This window comes from Pseudophryne corroboree, chromosome 11 (assembly GCF_028390025.1).
Source record: "Pseudophryne corroboree isolate aPseCor3 chromosome 11, aPseCor3.hap2, whole genome shotgun sequence".
Taxonomy (NCBI): domain Eukaryota; kingdom Metazoa; phylum Chordata; class Amphibia; order Anura; family Myobatrachidae; genus Pseudophryne; species Pseudophryne corroboree.
In genome coordinates this window covers 136,666,613-136,685,611 of record NC_086454.1, presented here as the reverse complement: position 1 = coordinate 136,685,611, position 18,999 = coordinate 136,666,613, and positions in this window count along the sequence as shown.

Here is an 18,999-nt window from a genome sequence, read left to right as displayed (position 1 = left end):
TTCGCCAAATACGGCGATAATGCTTCGCGGTGACTTCCTTCCTTGCCTTTATCAAGGTAGGAATGACTTCTTCTGGAATGCCTTTTCCTTTTAGGATCTGGCATTCAACGCCATGCCGTCAAACGCAGCCGCGGTAAGTCTTGAAAAAGACAAGGACCCTGCTGAAACAGGTCCCTTCTCAGAAGTAGAGGCCACGGATCGTCCGTGACCATCTCTTGAAGTTCCGGGTACCAAGTCCTTCTTGGCCAATCCGGAGCCACTAGTCTTACTCCTCTTTGCCGTATAATCCTCAATACCTTTGGTATGAGAGGCAGAGGAGGAAACACATATACCGACTGGTACACCCAAGGTGTTACCAGCGCGTCCACAGCTATTGCCTGCGGATCTCTTGACCTGGCGCAATACCTGTCCAGTGTTTTGTTGAGGCGAGATGCCATCATGTCCACCATTGGTTTTACCCAACGGTTTAATAGCATGTGGAAAACTTCTGGATGAAGTCCCCACTCTCCCGGGTGAAGGTCGTGTCTGCTGAGGAAGTCTGCTTCCCAGTTGTCCACGCCCGGGATGAATACTGCTGACAGTGCTGTCACGTGATTCTCCGCCCAGCGAAGGATCCTGGCAGCTTCTGCCATTGCCCTCCTGCTTCTTGTGCCGCCCTGTCTGTTTACATGGGCGACTGCCGTGATGTTGTCCGACTGGATCAACACCGGTCTTCCTTGAAGCAGAGGTTCCGCCTGGCTTAGAGCATTGTAGATTGCTCTTAGTTCCAGAATGCTTATGTGAAGAGACTTTTTCAGGCTCGACCACACTCCCTGGAAATTTCTTCCCTGTGTGACTGCTCCCCAGCCTCTCAGGCTGGCATCCGTGGTCACCAGGATCCAATCCTGCCTGCCGAATCTGCGGCCCTCCAATAGATGAGCCTCCTGCAACCACCACAGAAGGGATACCCTTGTCCTCGGCGACAGGGTTATCCGCAGGTGCATCTGAAGATGCGACCCTGACCATTTGTCCAACAGATCCCTTTGCATGGAATCTGCCGAAAGGGATTGCTTCGTAAGAAGCTACCATTTTTTCCCAGGACTCTTGTGCATTGATGTACAGACACCTTTCCTGGTTTTAGGAGGTTCCTGACCAGGTCAGATAACTCCTTGGCTTTTTCTTCGGGAAGAAAAACCTTTTTCTGAACTGTGTCCAGAATCATCCCCAGGAACAGCAGACGAGTTGTCGGCATTAATTGGGATTTTGGAATATTCAGAATCCATCCGTGCTGCTTTAGCACCTCTTGAGATAGTGCTAAACCCATCTCTAGCTGTTCTCTGGACCTTGCCCTTATTAGGAGATCGTCCAAGTATGGGATAATTAATACGCCTTTTCTTCGAAGAAGAAATATTATCTCGGCCATTACCTTTGTAAAGACCCGAGGTGCCGTGGACAAACCAAACGGCAGCGTCTGAAACTGATAGTGACAGTTTTGTACAACGAACCTGAGGTACCCCTGGTGTGAGGGGTAATTGGAACGTGGAGATACGCATCCTTGATGTCCAAGGATACCATAAAGTCCCCTTCTTCCAGGTTCGCTATCACTGCTCTGAGTGACTCCATCTTGAACTTGAACTTCTTTATGTATAGGTTCAAGGACTTCAGATTTAGAATAGGCCTTACCGAGCCATCCGGCTTCGGTACCACAAATAGAGTGGAATAATACCCCTTCCCTTGTTGTAGAAGAGGTACCTTGACTATCACCTGCTGAGAATACAGCTTGTGAATGGCTTCCAAAACCGTCTCCCTTTCTGAGGGGGACGTTGGTAAAGCAGACTTCAGGAAACGGCGAGGTGGCTCTGTCTCTAATTTCAACCTGTACCCCTGAGATATTATCTGCAGGATCCAGGGATTTACCTGCGAGTGAGCCCACTGCGCGCTGTAATTTTTGAGACGACCGCCTACCGCCCCCGAGTCCGCTTGCGAAGCCCCAGCGTCATGCTGAGGCTTTTGTAGAAGCCGGGGAGGGCTTCTGTTCCTGGGAAGGAGCTGCCTGTTGCTGTCTCTTCCCTCGTCCTCTGCCTCGTGGCAGATATGAATAGCCCTTTGCTCTCTTATTTTTAAAGGAACGAAAGGGCTGCGGTTGAAAGGTCGGTGCCTTTTTCTGTTGGGGAGTGACTTGAGGTAGAAAGGTGGATTTCCCGGCCGTAGCCGTGGCCACCAAATCCGATAGACCGACCTCAAATAACTCCTCTACGCATCGCCTGTCCACTGTCGTGTCCATAAAGCTCTTCTGGCCGAAATGGACATAGCACTTACCCGTGATGCCAGTGTGCAGATATCTCTCTGTGCATCACGCATATAAAGAAATGCATCCTTTATTTGTTCTAACGACAGTAAAATATTGTCCCTGTCCAGGGTATCAATATTTTCGATCAGGGACTCTGACCAAACTACCCCAGCACTGCACATCCAGGCAGTCGCAATAGCTGGTCGTAGTATAACACCTGCATGTGTGTATATACCTTTTTGGATATTTTCCATCCTCCTATCTGATGGATCTTTAAGTGCGTCCGTCTCAGGAGAGGGTAACGCCACTTGTTTTGATAAGCGTGTTAGCGCTTTGTCCACCCTAGGAGGTGTTTCCCAGCGCTCCCTAACCTCTGGCGGGAAAGGGTATAAAGCCAATAACTTCTTTGAAATTAGCAGTTTTTTATCGGGGCACCCCACGCTTCATCACACACGTCATTTAATTCTTCTGATTCGGTAAAAACTACTGGTAGTTTTTTCACACCCCACATAATACCCTGTTTAGTGGTACCTGTAGTATCAGCTAAATGTAACATCTCCTTTATTGCCAAAATCATATAACGTGTGGCCCTACTGGAAAATACGGTTGATTCGTCACCTTCACCACCGGAATCAGTGCCTGTGTCTGGGTCTGTGTCGACCGACTGAGGCAAGGGACGTTTTACAGCCCCTGACGGTGTTTGAGGCGCCTGGACAGACACTAATTGAGTGTCCGGCCGCCTCATGTCGGCAAACGACTGCTTAAGCGAGTTGACGCTATCCCGTAATTCCACAAATAAAGGCATCCATTCTGGTGTCGACCCCCTAGGAGGTGACATCCTCATATTTGGCAATTGCTCCGCCTCCACACCAATAACGTCCTCATACATGTCGACACACACGTACCGACACACAGCAGACACACAGGGAATGCTCTATACGAAGACAGGACCCACCAGCCCTTTGGGGAGACAGAGGGAGAGTCTGCCAGCACACACCAAAAAACGCTATATATGACAGGGATAGCCTTATGATTAAGTGCTCCCTTATAGCTGCTTTTATATTAATATATTGCCATTTATTCTGCCCCCCCTCTCTGTTATACCCTGTTTCTGTAGTGCAGTGCAGGGGAGAGACCTGGGAGCCTTCCTGACCAGCGGAGCTGTGACAGAAAATGGCGCCGTGTGCTGAGGAGATAGGCCCCGCCCCTTTTTCGGCGGGCTCGTCTCCCGCTATTTAGTACATTTAGGCAGGGGTAAATATCTCCATATAGCCTCTGGGGCTATATGTGAGGTATTTTTAGCCTTTTTAAAGGTTTTCATTTGCCTCCCAGGGCGCCCCCCCCCAGCGCCCTGCACCCTCAGTGACTGCCGTGTGAAGTGTGCTGAGAGGAAAATGGCGCACAGCTGCAGTGCTGTGCGCTACCTTAAGAAGACTGCAGGAGTCTTCAGCCGCCGATTCTGGACCTCTTCTTGCTTCAGCATCTGTGAGGGGGCCGGCGGCGTGGCTCCGGTGACCATCCAGGCTGTACCTGTGATCGTCCCTCTGGAGCTTCATGTCCAGTAGCCAAGAAGCCAATCCATCCTGCGCGCAGGTGAGTTCACTTCTTCTCCCCTCTGTCCCTCGTTGCAGTGATCCTGTTGCCAGCAGGAATCACTGTAAAATAAAAAACCTAAGCTAAACTCTCTAAGCAGCTCTTTATGAGAGCCACCTAGAATTGCACCCTTCTCGGCCGGGCACAAAAATCTAACTGGAGTCTGGAGGAGGGTCATAGGGGGAGGAGCCAGTACACACCACCTGACCTGTAAAAGCTTTACTTTTGTGCCCTGTCTCCTGCGGAGCCGCTATTCACCATGGTCCTTTCAGGAACCCCAGCATCCACTTAGGACGATAGAGAAATATTCAATAAATAAAAGCCAAGACCTTTCCTGCAAACTACACTGTATGTGTCTTGATTTTAGAGGGAGATAAGTGGGGAACGTGTCATCTTAGTTTAACTCATGCCCGTTAGAGGCAGCCAATAGGCACCTTAAAAGCAGAAGTACTAGAATGGACATGTGAGCATTAAGCAGTCAAATAAGCCAGAGTGAGTTGTCAGCGACTTTAAACGGCAGTGATGCGGGTGTGTTATGTGATGGGGAATGTGCTAGTGCATGAGGTGATGATTTTTCCTGCAGTGCGGTTATAGAAGCCACTCTGATGCGCAAAGGACATAAAGACTAAGAAACACATATAGGAAAGGTGGGGTTGGCTACGAAATCCAATAGCAGCATCCTGAGGGTCAGAATATTGAGTGATCCTCGTATTTTAATCCTCTCTCCTACTCCTAACTCACCCCTCCCACAGCCTGACCCTTACTGTAACCTTACCCTTCCGTAGCCCAACCCTAATAATCACCTACCACAGCCTAACCCTAACCACCCCTCTGCATCCTAACCTAACCTTCCCTCTAATGCCAAACTTCAACTTCAGTAATTGCCTTCAGGATCTGTCGGTATTCTGACAGTATCCCGGAAGGTGATAGCAACACTGAGAGCATGTCACTGGAGTGTTGCAAAAAACAACAGAAAAGCTAAATACATAGACTTGTTTGCCATAGGAGAGGGTGTTGGCCAGATGACAGAAGGGGTGCTATAGCACAATATAACAAATCCTTCAGCAAATGAATAACTGACTTGGTCCATTTTGCAGCATGTTATTTAAGAATCTGGCGAAAAAATGTGTTAAAATACATAGAATTCATTCCATACTTACCTACTCTCTCTGAATGTTCTTGAGACTTCCTAATTTTCTGTGTCTCTCCCGGACACCTGAGAAAGTAGGCAAGTTTTCTAGAGGCTACCGGTTGGCACCCAATCCATCCTACTTTCCAAAGTGAAGTGTGTGGTCTGGACGGTATGAATTGGTTTGCTCTGAATTGCATCATCATGGCCACACTCCACATTAAAATGCTGTGAATCGGGCATTTTATAGCAGTGGCATGCCTCCCCACACCACCCCCTGCTCCGCGTACCCCAAGGTCTTCCAACTGGCTGGCCCTTTTTCAGACGAGGGCATTGGCAAGCATGCTTAATTTACAGCATGCACCTAAGGGTATGTGGTCAGCATGCCTATCGTCGGAATCCTGGCAGCCACAATACAGATGCCGGGATCCCGACGGAGGCACCATACAGCCGCCGGTATACCGGCGAGGTAGGTAATTCCCCCACACCTATAGAGGGAGAATAGAACCTGTGGTGAGCGGAGCTCACCACCGTGCCCGCAAGGGGCTTCGTTTCGCTCGCCACCCTGCCGGCATTCCACCGCTCGGAATGCCGATGTCGGGATAGTGACATTCGGCAACCCAGCCGGAGGTATTACATACCGAACCCCCTCTGTGTAATGATCTTGGTCTCTTTTGCCCCTATATACACTGCTTAAAAAAATAAAGGGAACACTAAAATAACACATCCTAGATCTGAATGAATGAAATATTCTTATTAAATACTTTGTTCTTTACATAGTTGAATGTGCTGACAACAAAATCCCACAAAAATTATCAATGGAAATCAAATTTATTAACCCATGGAGGTCTGGATTTGGAGTCCCACTCAATATTAAAGTGGAAAAACACACTACAGGCTGATCCAACTTTGATGTAATGTCCTTAAAACAAGTCAAAATGAGGCTCAGTAGTGTGTGTGGCCTCCACGTGCCTGTATGACCTCCCTACAACGCCTGGGCATGCTCTTGATGAGGTGGCGGATGGTCTCCTGAGGGATCTCCTCCCAGACCTGGACTAAAGCATCCGCCAACTCCTGGACAGTCTGTGGTGCAACGTGGCTTTGGTGGATGGAGCGAGACATGATGTCCCAGATGTGCTCAATTGGATTCAGGTCTGGGGAACGGGCGGGCCAGTCCATAGCATCAATGCCTTCGTCTTGCAGGAACTGCTGACACACTCCAGCCACATGAGGTCTAGCAATGTCTTGCATTAGGAGGAACCCAGGGCCAACCGCATCAGCATATGGTCTCACAAGGGGTCTGAGGATCTCATCTCGGTACCTAATGGCAGTCAGACTACCTTTGGCAAGCACATGGAGGGCTGTGCGGCCCCCCAAAGAAATGCCACCCCACACCATTACTGACCCACTGCCAAACCGGTCATGCTGGAGGATGTTGCAGGCAGCAGAACGTTCTCCTTTGCGTCTCCAGACTCTGTCACATGTGCTCAGTGAGAACCTGCTTTCATCTGTGAAGAGCACAGGGCGCCAGTGGCGAATTTGACAATCTTGGTGTTCTCTGGCAAATGCCAAATGTCCTGCACGGTGTTGGGCTGTAAGCACAACCCCCACCTGTGGACGTCGGGCCCTCATACCACCCTCATGGAGTCTGTTTCTGATCATTTGAGTAGACACATGCACATTTCTGGCTTGCTGGAGGTCAATTTTGCAGGGCTCTGGCAGTGTTCCTCCTGTTCCTCCTTTCACAAAGGTGGAGGTAGCGGTCCTGCTGCTGGGTTGTTGCCCTCCTACGGCCTCCTCCACATCTCCTGATGTACTGGCCTGTCTCCTGGTAGTGCCTCCATGCTGTGGACACTACGCTGACAGACACAGAAAACCTTCTTGCCACAGCTCGCATTGATGTGCCATTATGGATGAGCTGCACTACCTGAGCCACTTGTGTGGATTGTAGGGAGGTCATACAGGCACGTGGAGGCCACACACACTACTGAGCCTCATTTTGTCTTGTTTTAAGGACATTACATCAAAGTTGGATCAGCCTGTAGTGTGTTTTTCCACTTTAATATTGAGGGTGACTCCAAATCCAGACCTCCATGGGTTAATAAATTTGATTTCCATTAATAATTTTTGTGTGATTTTGTTGTCAGCACATTCAACTATGTAAAGAACAAAGTATTTAATAAGAATATTTCATTCATTCAGATCTAGGATGTGTTATTTTAGTGTTCCCTTTATTTTTTTGAGCAGTGTATTTATGTCCTCTTTAGTAACAAACATCATACATTGATATCACCAAGGAAATTATTTACTTTGTCCAGGCGGGCAAGCTGTGGCTTCTGTGTGGAATACAGGTACCACGTAATCATCAGCAAAGGGTTTATCACATGTTGTACAAACTTTTTGGAGGTGGGTTCAGACTCCGCTGTTGACAAAAATTTCCTAGGCACAGTAATGCTTATCAAAGGAGAATGTCAGTGTGCACAAAACTTCTGGTGGTCGTCACTTGTGTCAAATCTCCGCCAATGACCTTCCAGTGCATTTAGACAGGAAGAATAAATAGGCCAAATATCCATTCTTGCATTTGCTAAGTTCTGTAGAAGTAGCAACTAGCATGAAAGGGGACCAGCCATGTCCCTGCTGACACAATCAAAGGTACTTCACATTGACCATTGGGACATGCAGAGAACAGGTAAGCCACTTCACAGAAAACACACAAAAACATTGTACTCATAAACTTTGCACAGACACAGGAAAAAGATACCTATGAGGAGGAGTCTATATAACTTCCGAGGCGGGTGAGGGGTGATTTTGTTTTCCTGACTCTAGTTAGCTAAGGTTTTAACCAGTGGTCGAAGTGAAAATTTTGAAGTGGGGGTATGGAAAAGTGAAGGGTGTAATAATGTGCGCTCCGGAAAAGGGGGCATGTCCTTAAGTGTAGTGTACCTCCCCATATACCCCTTATACACATTATGCACCACAATAGTAGGACCCCTTATAATATCTAGTACTGGTGCCCCTTACACATTATGCCACACGGAATGAGCCAAAATTCCCACGGAATGCGCCAACATTCACATTATGCCAATGGCCGCTTACACATATTACACCAGGTACAGCCAAATATACACATTACACCAGGTATACACACATTGCGCGAGGTACAGTCCCTTACATATTACGCCAGTTACAGCCCCATACACACATTACGTCAGGTAGAGCCCCTTACACACATTACGTCGGGAAGAGCCCCAAACACATTATGCCAGGTACAGCCAAATATACTCATAATGCCAGGTATAGCCCCGTACACACATTAAGCCAGGTACAGCCCCGTACACACATTAAGCCAGGTACAGCCCCATACACACATTACGTCAGGTGCAGCCCCTTACACACATTATGCCAGGTACAGCCCAATACACGCATTATGCAAGGTACAGCCAAATATACTCATTACGCCAGGTACAGCCCCTTACACACATTATGCCAGGTAAGGCCAAATATACTCATTAAGCCAGGCACAGCCCCTTACACACATTATGTTTGGACAGGTGTGGATGTGCTACTGCTCCTCGATCTGTGCACTCACACCCCTCCCCCCCTGATAAAGGCAGCACTCAGGGGGGAGGGGTGTTGGGGGTGGAGGAGAGGACGGGAGGCCACAGTGTCATGCTTGGGCTCCAGCAGCGCTGGGAGCAGAAAGCGGGTGCACCCCACGTGGGCGCCTGGTGGGTTCCAGCGGTGGTGGTGTAAACCAGGCGCACAACTGATGGGTGCCCAGACATGAGTCTGCGCACTGTTATTCAGGGTCAGTGGCGAAGTGCCGATATGCCATACCATGGCATACTGGCCCACTTTGACCACTGGTTTTAACCATTTGTGATGGCTGCCATGTGTTTTAAAAGGAAAATCCCATGTCTTAATGTTGTTTTCCTTCACCTTACAAGGCTGACAAAAGGTACATATTTAATTTATGACGCGGAAACTGAACAAAGCACTACACTCTGGTTAATCTTTATCCACCGAAAACAGGTCACATCAAGTTTTTATGACAAATGTTTTAGAAAGAATCACATTTTCACAAGGAATAAGCTGGATGAGGCCAGCACCAGTGCGAACATTGATGTGATTCCCAAAGGACCCTGTCCTCTGTCCAGCTATACAGTGCATCTGTCACACACCAGAGGCAGTGGCCGCCGCGCTTACCCCTGTGTGTCTGCTGGTCCGACTGGCGCCCCCCGCCTCCAGCGATCGTCGGGTCCCGGCGTCTGGCTGGCGCTGCTCCCGGCGGTTCCCCGGAGTGTGGGCGCCGCCATTGCATCCGGCGTCACGTGGGCAGGGAGCGGGTGGCGTCACAGAACTGCTCCACCAATCCTGTTAGGGCGGGAGATTCAAAACCAGACGCCGGGCAGAGCCCCGGCGCCTGAGTATCGTCGCTTTTCCAGAGGTGATCTCCAGTGCTCCTGTGACCGCTGTGCTATCTCCTAGAGTTTCCAGCATCCAGTCTACTTTCCCAGCATATCGTTCTGTTCATTCACCAAGTCTCCAGTGTCTTTAAACAGTGCTCACAAGTTCTTCAATCATCAGCGTCTTTGAACATTGCTCACAAAACCTTCAGTGCCTTTTATCATCGCTCACAAGTTCTTCATTCATCAGTGTCTTTATCATCGCTCACAAGTTCTTCATTCATCAGTGTCTTTATCATCGTTCACAAGTTCTCCATTCATCAGTGTCTTTATCATCGCTCACAAGTTCTTCATTCATCAGTGTCTTTAAACATCGCTCACAAGATTTTCAATCATCAGTGTCTTTAAACATCGCTCACAAAATCTTCAGTGTCTTTAAACATCGCTCACAAGTTCTTCAATCATCAGTGTCTCTAAACATCGCTCACAAAATCTTCAGTGTCTTTAAACATCGCTCACAAGTTCTTCAGTCATCAGTTTTTCTAAAACATCGCTCACAAATTCTTCAGTGTCTTTTAACATCGCTCACTAGCTCTTCATTCACCAGTAACTTTAAACATCGCTCACGAATTCTTCAGCAGCCTTTGACATTGCCCACAAGTTTTCTTTCTTCCATGTGTTGCTGTATTGCTCCCTTCCCAAAATAAAGTTCTTCACCATTTTTTCATCAAACATAATTGTCAGAGTCCTGTATGAGGAAAACTTATATCCGGCCTTCTCTGCTCCGACCCAGCTGTGGTTCCTCTTCCCGACCATCGGAGGAGCCCCCAAGTTCACAACACTCCCAATCCAGGTCAGTGACAGCATCCAGAAAGTATTCACAGTGCTTCACTTATTCCACATTTTGTTATGTTACAGCCTTATTCCAAAATGGAATAAATTAATTTTTCCCCTCAAAATTCTACACAGAATACCCCATAATGACAATATGAAAAAAAGTCTTAGTTTTTTATTAAAAATAAAAACTAAGAAATCACATGTACGTAAGTATTCACAGCCTTTGCTCAATACTTTGTTGGTACACCTTTGGCAGCAATTACAGCCTCAACTCTTTTTGAATATGATGCCACAAGCTTGGCACACCTATCTTTGGGCAGTTTCGCCCATTCCTCTTTGCAGCACCTCTCAAGCTCCATCAGGTTGGATGGGAAGCGTCGGTGTACAGCCATTTTCAGATCTCTCCAGAGATGTTCAATCGGATTCAGGTCTGGGCTCTGGCTGGGCCACTCAAGAACATTCACAAAGTTGTCCTGAAGCCACTCCTTTGATCTCTTGGCTGTGTGCTTAGGGTCGTTGTTCTGCTGAAAGATGAACCGTCAACCCAGGCTGAGGTCAAGAGTGCTCTGGAGCAGGTTTTCATCCAGGATGTTTCTGTACATTGCTGCATTCATCCCTCAATCCTGACTAGTCTCCCAGTTCCTGCCGCTGAAAAACATCCTCACAGCATGATGCTGCCACCACCATGCTTCACTGTACGGATGGTATTGGCCTGGTGATGAGCGGTGCCTGGTTTCCTTCAAACATGACGCCTGGCATTCACACCAAAGAGTTCAATCTTTGTCTCATCAGACCAGAAAATTTTGTTTCTCATGGTCTGAGAGTCCTTCAGGTACATTTTGGAACACTCCAGACGGGCTGCCATGTGCTTTTTACTAAGGAGTGGCTTCTGTCTGGCCACTCTACCATACAGGCCTGATTGGTGGATTGCTGCAGAGATGGTTGTCCTTCTGGAAGGTTCTCCTCTCTCCACAGAGGTATGCTGTAGCTCTGACAGAGTGACCATTGGGTTCTTGGTCACCTTCCTGACTAGGGCACTTATTTTCCCCCCGATCGCTAAGTTTAGACGGCCGGCCAGCTCTAGGAAGAGTCCTGGTGGTTCCGAACTTCTTCCATTTACGGATGATGGAAGACACTGTGCTCATTGGGACCTTCAAAGCAGCAGATATTTTTCCGTACCCTTCCCCAGATTTGTGCCTCGAGACAATCCTGTCTCGGAGGTCTACAGACAGTTCCTTTGACTTCACGCTTGGTTTATGCTCAGACATGCACTGTCAAGTGTGGGGCCTTATATAAACAGATGTGTGCTTTTCCAAATCATGTCCAATCAACTGAATTTACCACAGGTGGACTCCAATTAAGCTGTAGGAACATCTCAAGGATGATCAGTGGAAACAGGATGCACCTGAGCTCAATTTTGTGCTTCATGGCAAAGGCTGTGAATACTTATGTACATGTGATTTCTTAGTTTTTTTATTTTTAATAAATTTGCAAAAATCTCAAAAAAAAACTTTTTCCACGTCATTATGGGGTATTGTGTGTAGAATTTTGAGTGAAGAAATGAATTTATTCCATTTTGAAATAAGGCTGTAACATAACAAAATGTGGAAAAAGTAAAGCGCTGTGAATACTTTCCGGATGCACTGTAGATCCAGCTCTGTATTAAATTTTGACCTTAATAATTTGAAAAAATTATAACAAATAGGCTGTCCCAGGTCAGCACCTCTTTAGTTTACCATGACCAAATAAGCTTTAGAACGAGACGCCAGGCTTCAGATTAAACCAGGTAAGCCATTGATCTTATCCATGTAGTCAACATCACTCCCCAGCTTTGATGCTGATCTTGGATGCCGAGAAGGTCTCAACAGCATCAGCTGCCCTTTTATGCTTCATGTACTTTGTGATATAGGTTTCCTAGGCCCATAGGATTGCTGCTTTATTTTAACCCCTCAATGGCAGTCCTTGTGAATGGTTTCTCACTTTGGCTTTGAGTAGACCTTCAAATATTATGTAATCATTATACAGAAGAAGGAGGCCTCAATTTACTGACTATTCATAAGTAGTACCTAGCATCCCATCCAAACCAGGATGTCATCAGTCACACCATATCAGTCACACAACTTCCCCCTCCCCAACATAAGCGGTTGTGGGCGGACCTTAAGGTCTATATGATAAGTTTTCTTTCTCCCCATACATTATCTTGGCTCAACTCCACTCCAGAGACAGAAACACACCTTACCTTTTCCCTCCTGCTCTGAAATTTTCCCTTGGAATCTGGGCTTTTAGGAACCAAGCTTTTTCACTTGTTAAAAGCCCAACCAGAATTAGTCCTCTGTGTCAAGATCCAGACATCCATATGGGGCCTTTCCATTCTCGTTACAGATTATCTGCAGCCCATGCCCAAATTGCAGCTAAATGAAAGGCCCCACTCAGTGCACCAAAGTAGTGCGCTGAAAAGAAGCATGGTCTCATGTGAAGTGGTAATGGTTTTGCAGCACACCTCTACTTTTATCACTCTTGGGGTGTGCCCAGCATTCCTGGAGATGTTGGCCTGACCTCAAAAACACTGCTTGCATTACAGGCTCATCCTCAGTGACAATAGCCAAGCACTGAACGATGTCACAGTACAGCACCAGGCTTACAGTCACCGAGAAGCCAGCATTTTGGTGTCACAGCCTGGAAGGGTGACACCAGAATGGGGTCCACACCACCATAGTGATGCACTTGGGTCCAATCCTTCCATGACTCTTATTAAATAATGGTGTGGCAAAGTCATAGTTTGGATCAAGGATAACTAATGAAAAATGTTATCCATTTTCTAGAATTTGGTCTTCTTATACAGAATATTTTACCTCCTCCAGTATGTTCTGTATGACACTAAGCTCTACTCTGTACTTCCAATCATTTTCCCCTTACTAACTTCCCCTTTTTATTACCAATCACATTTTTAGATATCATGTTATGTCAGTAACCAACTTGTGTCTTATAAGATTGATAGTTACATTGGATTGTATCATCAAGCCACTCAGTTACTGCCTCAGCTGATTTGTCATATTGTTATAACGATCTCTGTGATATTCTCTCTCCCTCCCTTTCTGTACCCTCATCATCAAAAATGTTATTTATCATTTCTCTATGGTTTGTGTCTACAGAATTAATTATTGATAATTCTTCAGAATTTCCCATGTTATGTGACTATCATGGGAAGCATTGTCTCATGACACATGGTGTAGAGAGAAGAGGCTTTGGAACAACACTCTGTTCTAACTGGAACATCCTCCTCCTCTTTTTCTCTTATGTCTTTTGGGAGTCTTAAGCAAAAATGATAATGACATAGCGGACACACTAAATGAGTTTTTTTCAACAGTATTCACTAGAGAGGACCCAATTCAGGGACTGACACACAATCTCAATAATGACAATATCACACTGATAGGTACTTATTTAAGCGAGGAAGTAGTCTGTGACCGATTAAAACATTTAAAGATTAATAAATCACCAGGGCCCGATGGTATTCATCCAAGGGTTCTAATGGAGCTTCACTCTGAACTGGCAAAACCGCTATCTTTGATCTTTGAGGATTCAGTTATATCAGGTATGGTTCCCAAAGACTGGCGTATAGCGGAAGTAGTGCCTATATTCAAAAAGGGAAGTAAAGCTGAACCAGGTAATTATAGACCAGTTAGTCTTACATCTATAGTGGGGAAAGTATTGGAAGGTATTCTAAGAGATAGTATTCAGAAGTTCCTTGAAACCAATAAGGTCATTAAAAGGAATCAACATGGGTTTATGAAGGACAGATCCTGTCAAACCAACTTACTTGGCTTTTATGAAACAGTAAGCGCAAACCTAGATCAGGGTAAAGACGTGGATGTAATCTTTTTAGACTTTGCCAAAGCGTTCGATACTGTACCACACATGAGACTTATATACAAGCTACAAGAATCAGGGCTAGGAAGCACAATATGCACTTGGGTCAAAAACTGGTTAGATAATAGGAAGCAGTGCGTTGTGGTTAATGGATCTTTTTCAACTTGGACTGAATTGCTAAGTGGTGTGCCGAAAGGCTCAGTATTAGGACCGCTATTGTTCAATATTTTCATTAACGACCTAACAGAAGGTCTAGAGAGCATGGTGTCAATTTTTGCAGATGATACCAAATTGTGTAAGGCTATAAATACAGAGGAGGATGCCGAGTCTCTTCAGAACGACTTAGTTAAATTAGAAGCATGGGCAGCCAAATGGAGAATGCGCTTCAACACAGACAAGTGTAAGGTAATGCACTGTGGTAACAAGAACAAAAATTACACCTACCTACTAAATGGGGTAAAATTAGGGGATTCTGTACTGGAAAAGGACTTAGGTGTCCTCATAGATAGCAAGCTAAGCAGTAGTACCCAAAGTAGGACTGCAGCAAAGAAGGCTAATAAGATATTAGCATGCATAAAACGGGGTATTGATGCTAGGGACGAGAGTATTATACTCCCGTTATATAAATCACTAGTGAGGCCACACCTTGAATACTGTGTACAGTTCTGGGCACCGTACTACAAAAAGGATATCCTGGAGCTTGAAAAGGTACAGAGGAGGGCGACCAAACTAATTAAGGGCATGGAGACGATGGAATACAAGGAAAGGCTTGAAAGACTAGGCATGTTTACATTGGAAAAGCGGAGACTAAGAGGGGATATGATCAACATCTACAAATATATAAGGGGACAATACACAGAGCTTGCGCGGGACCTGTTTTTGGTTAGATCAACACAGAGGACTCGTGGACACTCGCTCCGGTTAGAGGAAAGGAGATTCCGCACAATACGGCGTAAAGGCTTTTTCACGGTAAGGACAATACGTGTTTGGAATTCCCTGCCCGAGGGAGTTGTAATGGCGGAATCTGTCAACACCTTTAAGAATGGGTTAGATAAATTCCTATTGGATAAGGATATCCAGGGGTATGGTGCGTAGTCATGCATTATAGTTACTATAAATAGGGATAAAATGCAATGGCTGACAGCAGCATCAGTCAGAAATTTTAGTCAAATCATCATGCATAGGACACCACAAATAGGTTGAACTCGATGGACAATTGTCTTTTTTCAACCTCAGATACTATGTTACATGACATGATGAAAACTGTGAGCCTGTGTGGCATACTGTATGGTAGCCTGAGAAATTGTTTTGTGCCTCCATGTGTATTGACATTCTTCATTTCTGTCATCACAAGAAAGGTGTAACCTTGTGGCAGCCATATTTGTCTGCCTTCCAGAAAAATTACAAATAATATGCCTATGCCTGTCAAGCCCCCTCCTTTAATTACTGTGTAATCTAAACTCTTTTTCTCTTACGTCCTAGATCCTCTCCGTATGGACCATGGGGTATAGATCGGATTCGCAGGAGACATGGGCACTATAAAGAAACTTTAGAATGGGTGTGCATTGGCTCCTCCCTCTATGCCCCTCCTCCAGACCTCAGTTAGTTCCAGTGCCCAGAGGAGACTGGGTGCATTACAGGGAGCTCTCCTGAGTTTCTCTGAAAAAATAATTTTGTTAGGTTTTCTATTTTCAGGGAGCACTGCTGGCAACAGGCTCCCTGCATCGTGGGACTAAGGAGAGAGAAGCAGACCTACTTAAGTGATAGGCTCTGCTTCTTAGGCTACTGGACACCATTAGCTCCAGAAGGAGTCGGAATGCAGGTCTCCCCTCGCAGTTCGTCCCAGAGCCGCGCCGCCGTCCTCCTCACAGAGCCGGAAGAAAGAAGCCGGGTGAGTATAAGAAGAAAGAAGACTTCAAAGGCGGCAGAAGACTTCAGATCTTCTCTGAGGTAACGCTGCGCGCCATTGCTCCCACACACAACACACACTGCAGGCACGGATGGGTGCAGGGCGGGCGCCCTGGGCAGCAATATTATACCTCTAGGACTGGCTAGTACATATATAGGCTGCGGAGGCAGTATATATTAAAATCCTCCGCCAGTATTACAAAATTGAGCGGGACCGAAGCCCGCCGCTGGGGGGGCGGAGCTTGATCCCACAGCACTAACCAGCGCCATTTTCTCCACAGAGCACTGCAGAGAAGCTGGCTCCCCGGACTCTTCCCTGCTGAACACGGTGACAGGGCAGAAAAGAGGGGGGGGGGGGGGGGGGGGCATTTGTAAGGCGCAGTGAGTGTATTATATACAGATAATTATATATAAAAGCGCTATTTATCTGGGAATTTTGTTTCCAGTGAGAGTTGGCGCTGGGTATGTGCTGGCATACTCTCTCTCTGTCTCTCCAAAGGGCCTTATTGGGGAACGGTCTCCATATAAGTATATCCCTGTGTGTGTGAGGGTGTCAGTACAAGTGTGTCGGCATGTCTGAAGCGGAAGGCTCATCTAAGGAGGAGGTGGAGCAGATGATTGTGGTGTCTCCGTCGGCAACGCCGACACCTGATTGGTTAGACATGTGGAATGTTTTAAATGCAAATGTGACTTTATTACATAAAAGGATAGACAAAGCAGAGTCCAGGGAAAAAGCAAGGAGTCAATCCATGGCTTTAGCTGTGTCACAGGGTCCTTCAGGGTCCCAAAAACTTCCTCTATCCCAAATAGCAGACACTGATACTGTCAAAGTCAAAAATATTACATAGAGAGAACATACAAACTGCACACATTTAAGTCGCTATACTTGCAAATATGCGCAGCGAGCACAGCAATATATGTTAACACACGCATTTACACGGACATGGCACAGAGATGGATTCGACACTTATTTCATACAGTACATAATTATAATAATATCAAGCACCAGACATCATGGAGATTTAAAATTAGCTAATGAATTAATGTCATGAATGTGTATTATTTGAACAGAACCAGATACACCCGTCATGTTTAATATTGAAACAAGCAGATTGGTGTGTAGATTAATTTGATACTTGTTGTGAAGTTGTGGGACATTGCAGCGGATAGATATGATTATATGTATAAAAGCTAAAATCCCTTTGTTAGAACAATGAATGATACAGTTGGCAGTTTTCAGGGCTGAACCTGATCAGCATATACAAAGCAAGAGAGACCCCTCCCCCAGGAACTAGTCAAACCGGAAAGTAGTTCCTGGCTAAGAGAAGAGGTCAGAGTTCAGTTGCTTGTGATCTCAGAGAACAGATGTACTGTAGCTACACTCAGAACCAAGCTGGCATCCAGAAGAAATGGCTTGCTTATCACCAGGCTCCAAGCGAAAGGCTAAGTATTGAATCCACATGGCTGATTGGCATAGAATAGTTTAAAGTAGTTGTGAAATGATTGGTATTGAATAGTTAGTGGAGATACAAATGGCTTAAGGTTAATGATGCTTGTGCAGTTGTGTGATTGTTATGTGTTGGTGATAATACTCTATGAAATCTGTAATGAATTGGAACAGTAGACAATCTGTAGCATAGCATTCCTGGTATACATTTATGGATGGTGATTTATAACAGATTATAGTAGTTTTACATGATGCATCTTGCTGAAGGTTTGCAGTCAAAACATACTTCCTTTTGTTACTGTAGTCATGTGCTTGTAGCAATGGCAGGCTGATATGTGTGGTTACATTGTGATCTGGTCTTGTGATGATTCATATAGCATAGCCAGCATACCATATGCTCAGGTTATTGAGATACTGAGTTTGTTTGGAATGTGAAATTGAATAAGATGGTTCTAGGAAGTTGGATTGGAATGTGGAATATAATTAGTTGGATTGGAATGTGGAATAAGATTAGTTGGTTTGTAGAAAATGGCTGCTGCTGGGTGTTTTCTCCTCCCCCTTTGAACCATATGTTGCAGTCTTTGGAATCATGGGAGTTTTCCCAAAATGGAGTCTAGCTTCTGTCCCATGCGGTATTGTAGGGTTGTGTATATAGGGACAGCCAGTATGGGTAAGCTCAAGTATTCTCTCCACAAAGATTCTCAGCATTGACTAACTGCGCAGCGATTGTTTCTCACATGTGTAAGTTTCTCTGCAACCATATTGCCTTTATTGTTATTGTAAGCCATTCTCTCTCTCTCTCTCCTTCCCCTTAAACGTACTTGTGTCTTTATTGTATTATATGTGAGTTACTTGGTTAGATATTTTATGTTATTTTGGTAGTGTATAGCTTGTATTGTATTATTCTTTTTGAACGTTCATTCTCTCACTAAAGGCGTTAGAATCTTAGACCGGTATTTGGTTGATTATTGTATTACTAAGGGGTTCTATGAGCGTCATAGTCGCTCATACAGCTTTTAAGCTAACAAGGTTACACTGCATTACATCTACACATTATCACTGCACAAATGTTTACAGTATAAGTACATTCCTTAAGGTATAGTTAAGGGCGTACCCTTGCGGTACTTTTTGCGCCAATTGCGTACTGTGTTCTTTAACCTTTAACGTGTTTTTAATAGGACAAATATTATAGACATTGTCAATACCGACACGGATTCTGACTCCAGTGTCGACTACGATGATGCAAGGTTACACCCAAGGGTGGCCAAAAGTATTCATTATATGATTATTGCAATAAAAGATGTTTTGCATATCACAGATGAGTCCTCTGTCCCTGACACGAGGGTGCACATGTTTAAGGAACATCTCATGAGCTGAACGAGTTATTTGAAAAAGCTTGGGAAACTCCAGATAAAAAAACCTGCAGATTCCCAAGAGGATTCTTATGGCGTATCCTATTTCTGCACGGGACAGGGTACGGTGAGAATCCTCGCCCAGGGTGGACAAGGCTTTAAAGCGCTTGTCCAAGAAGGTGGCGCTA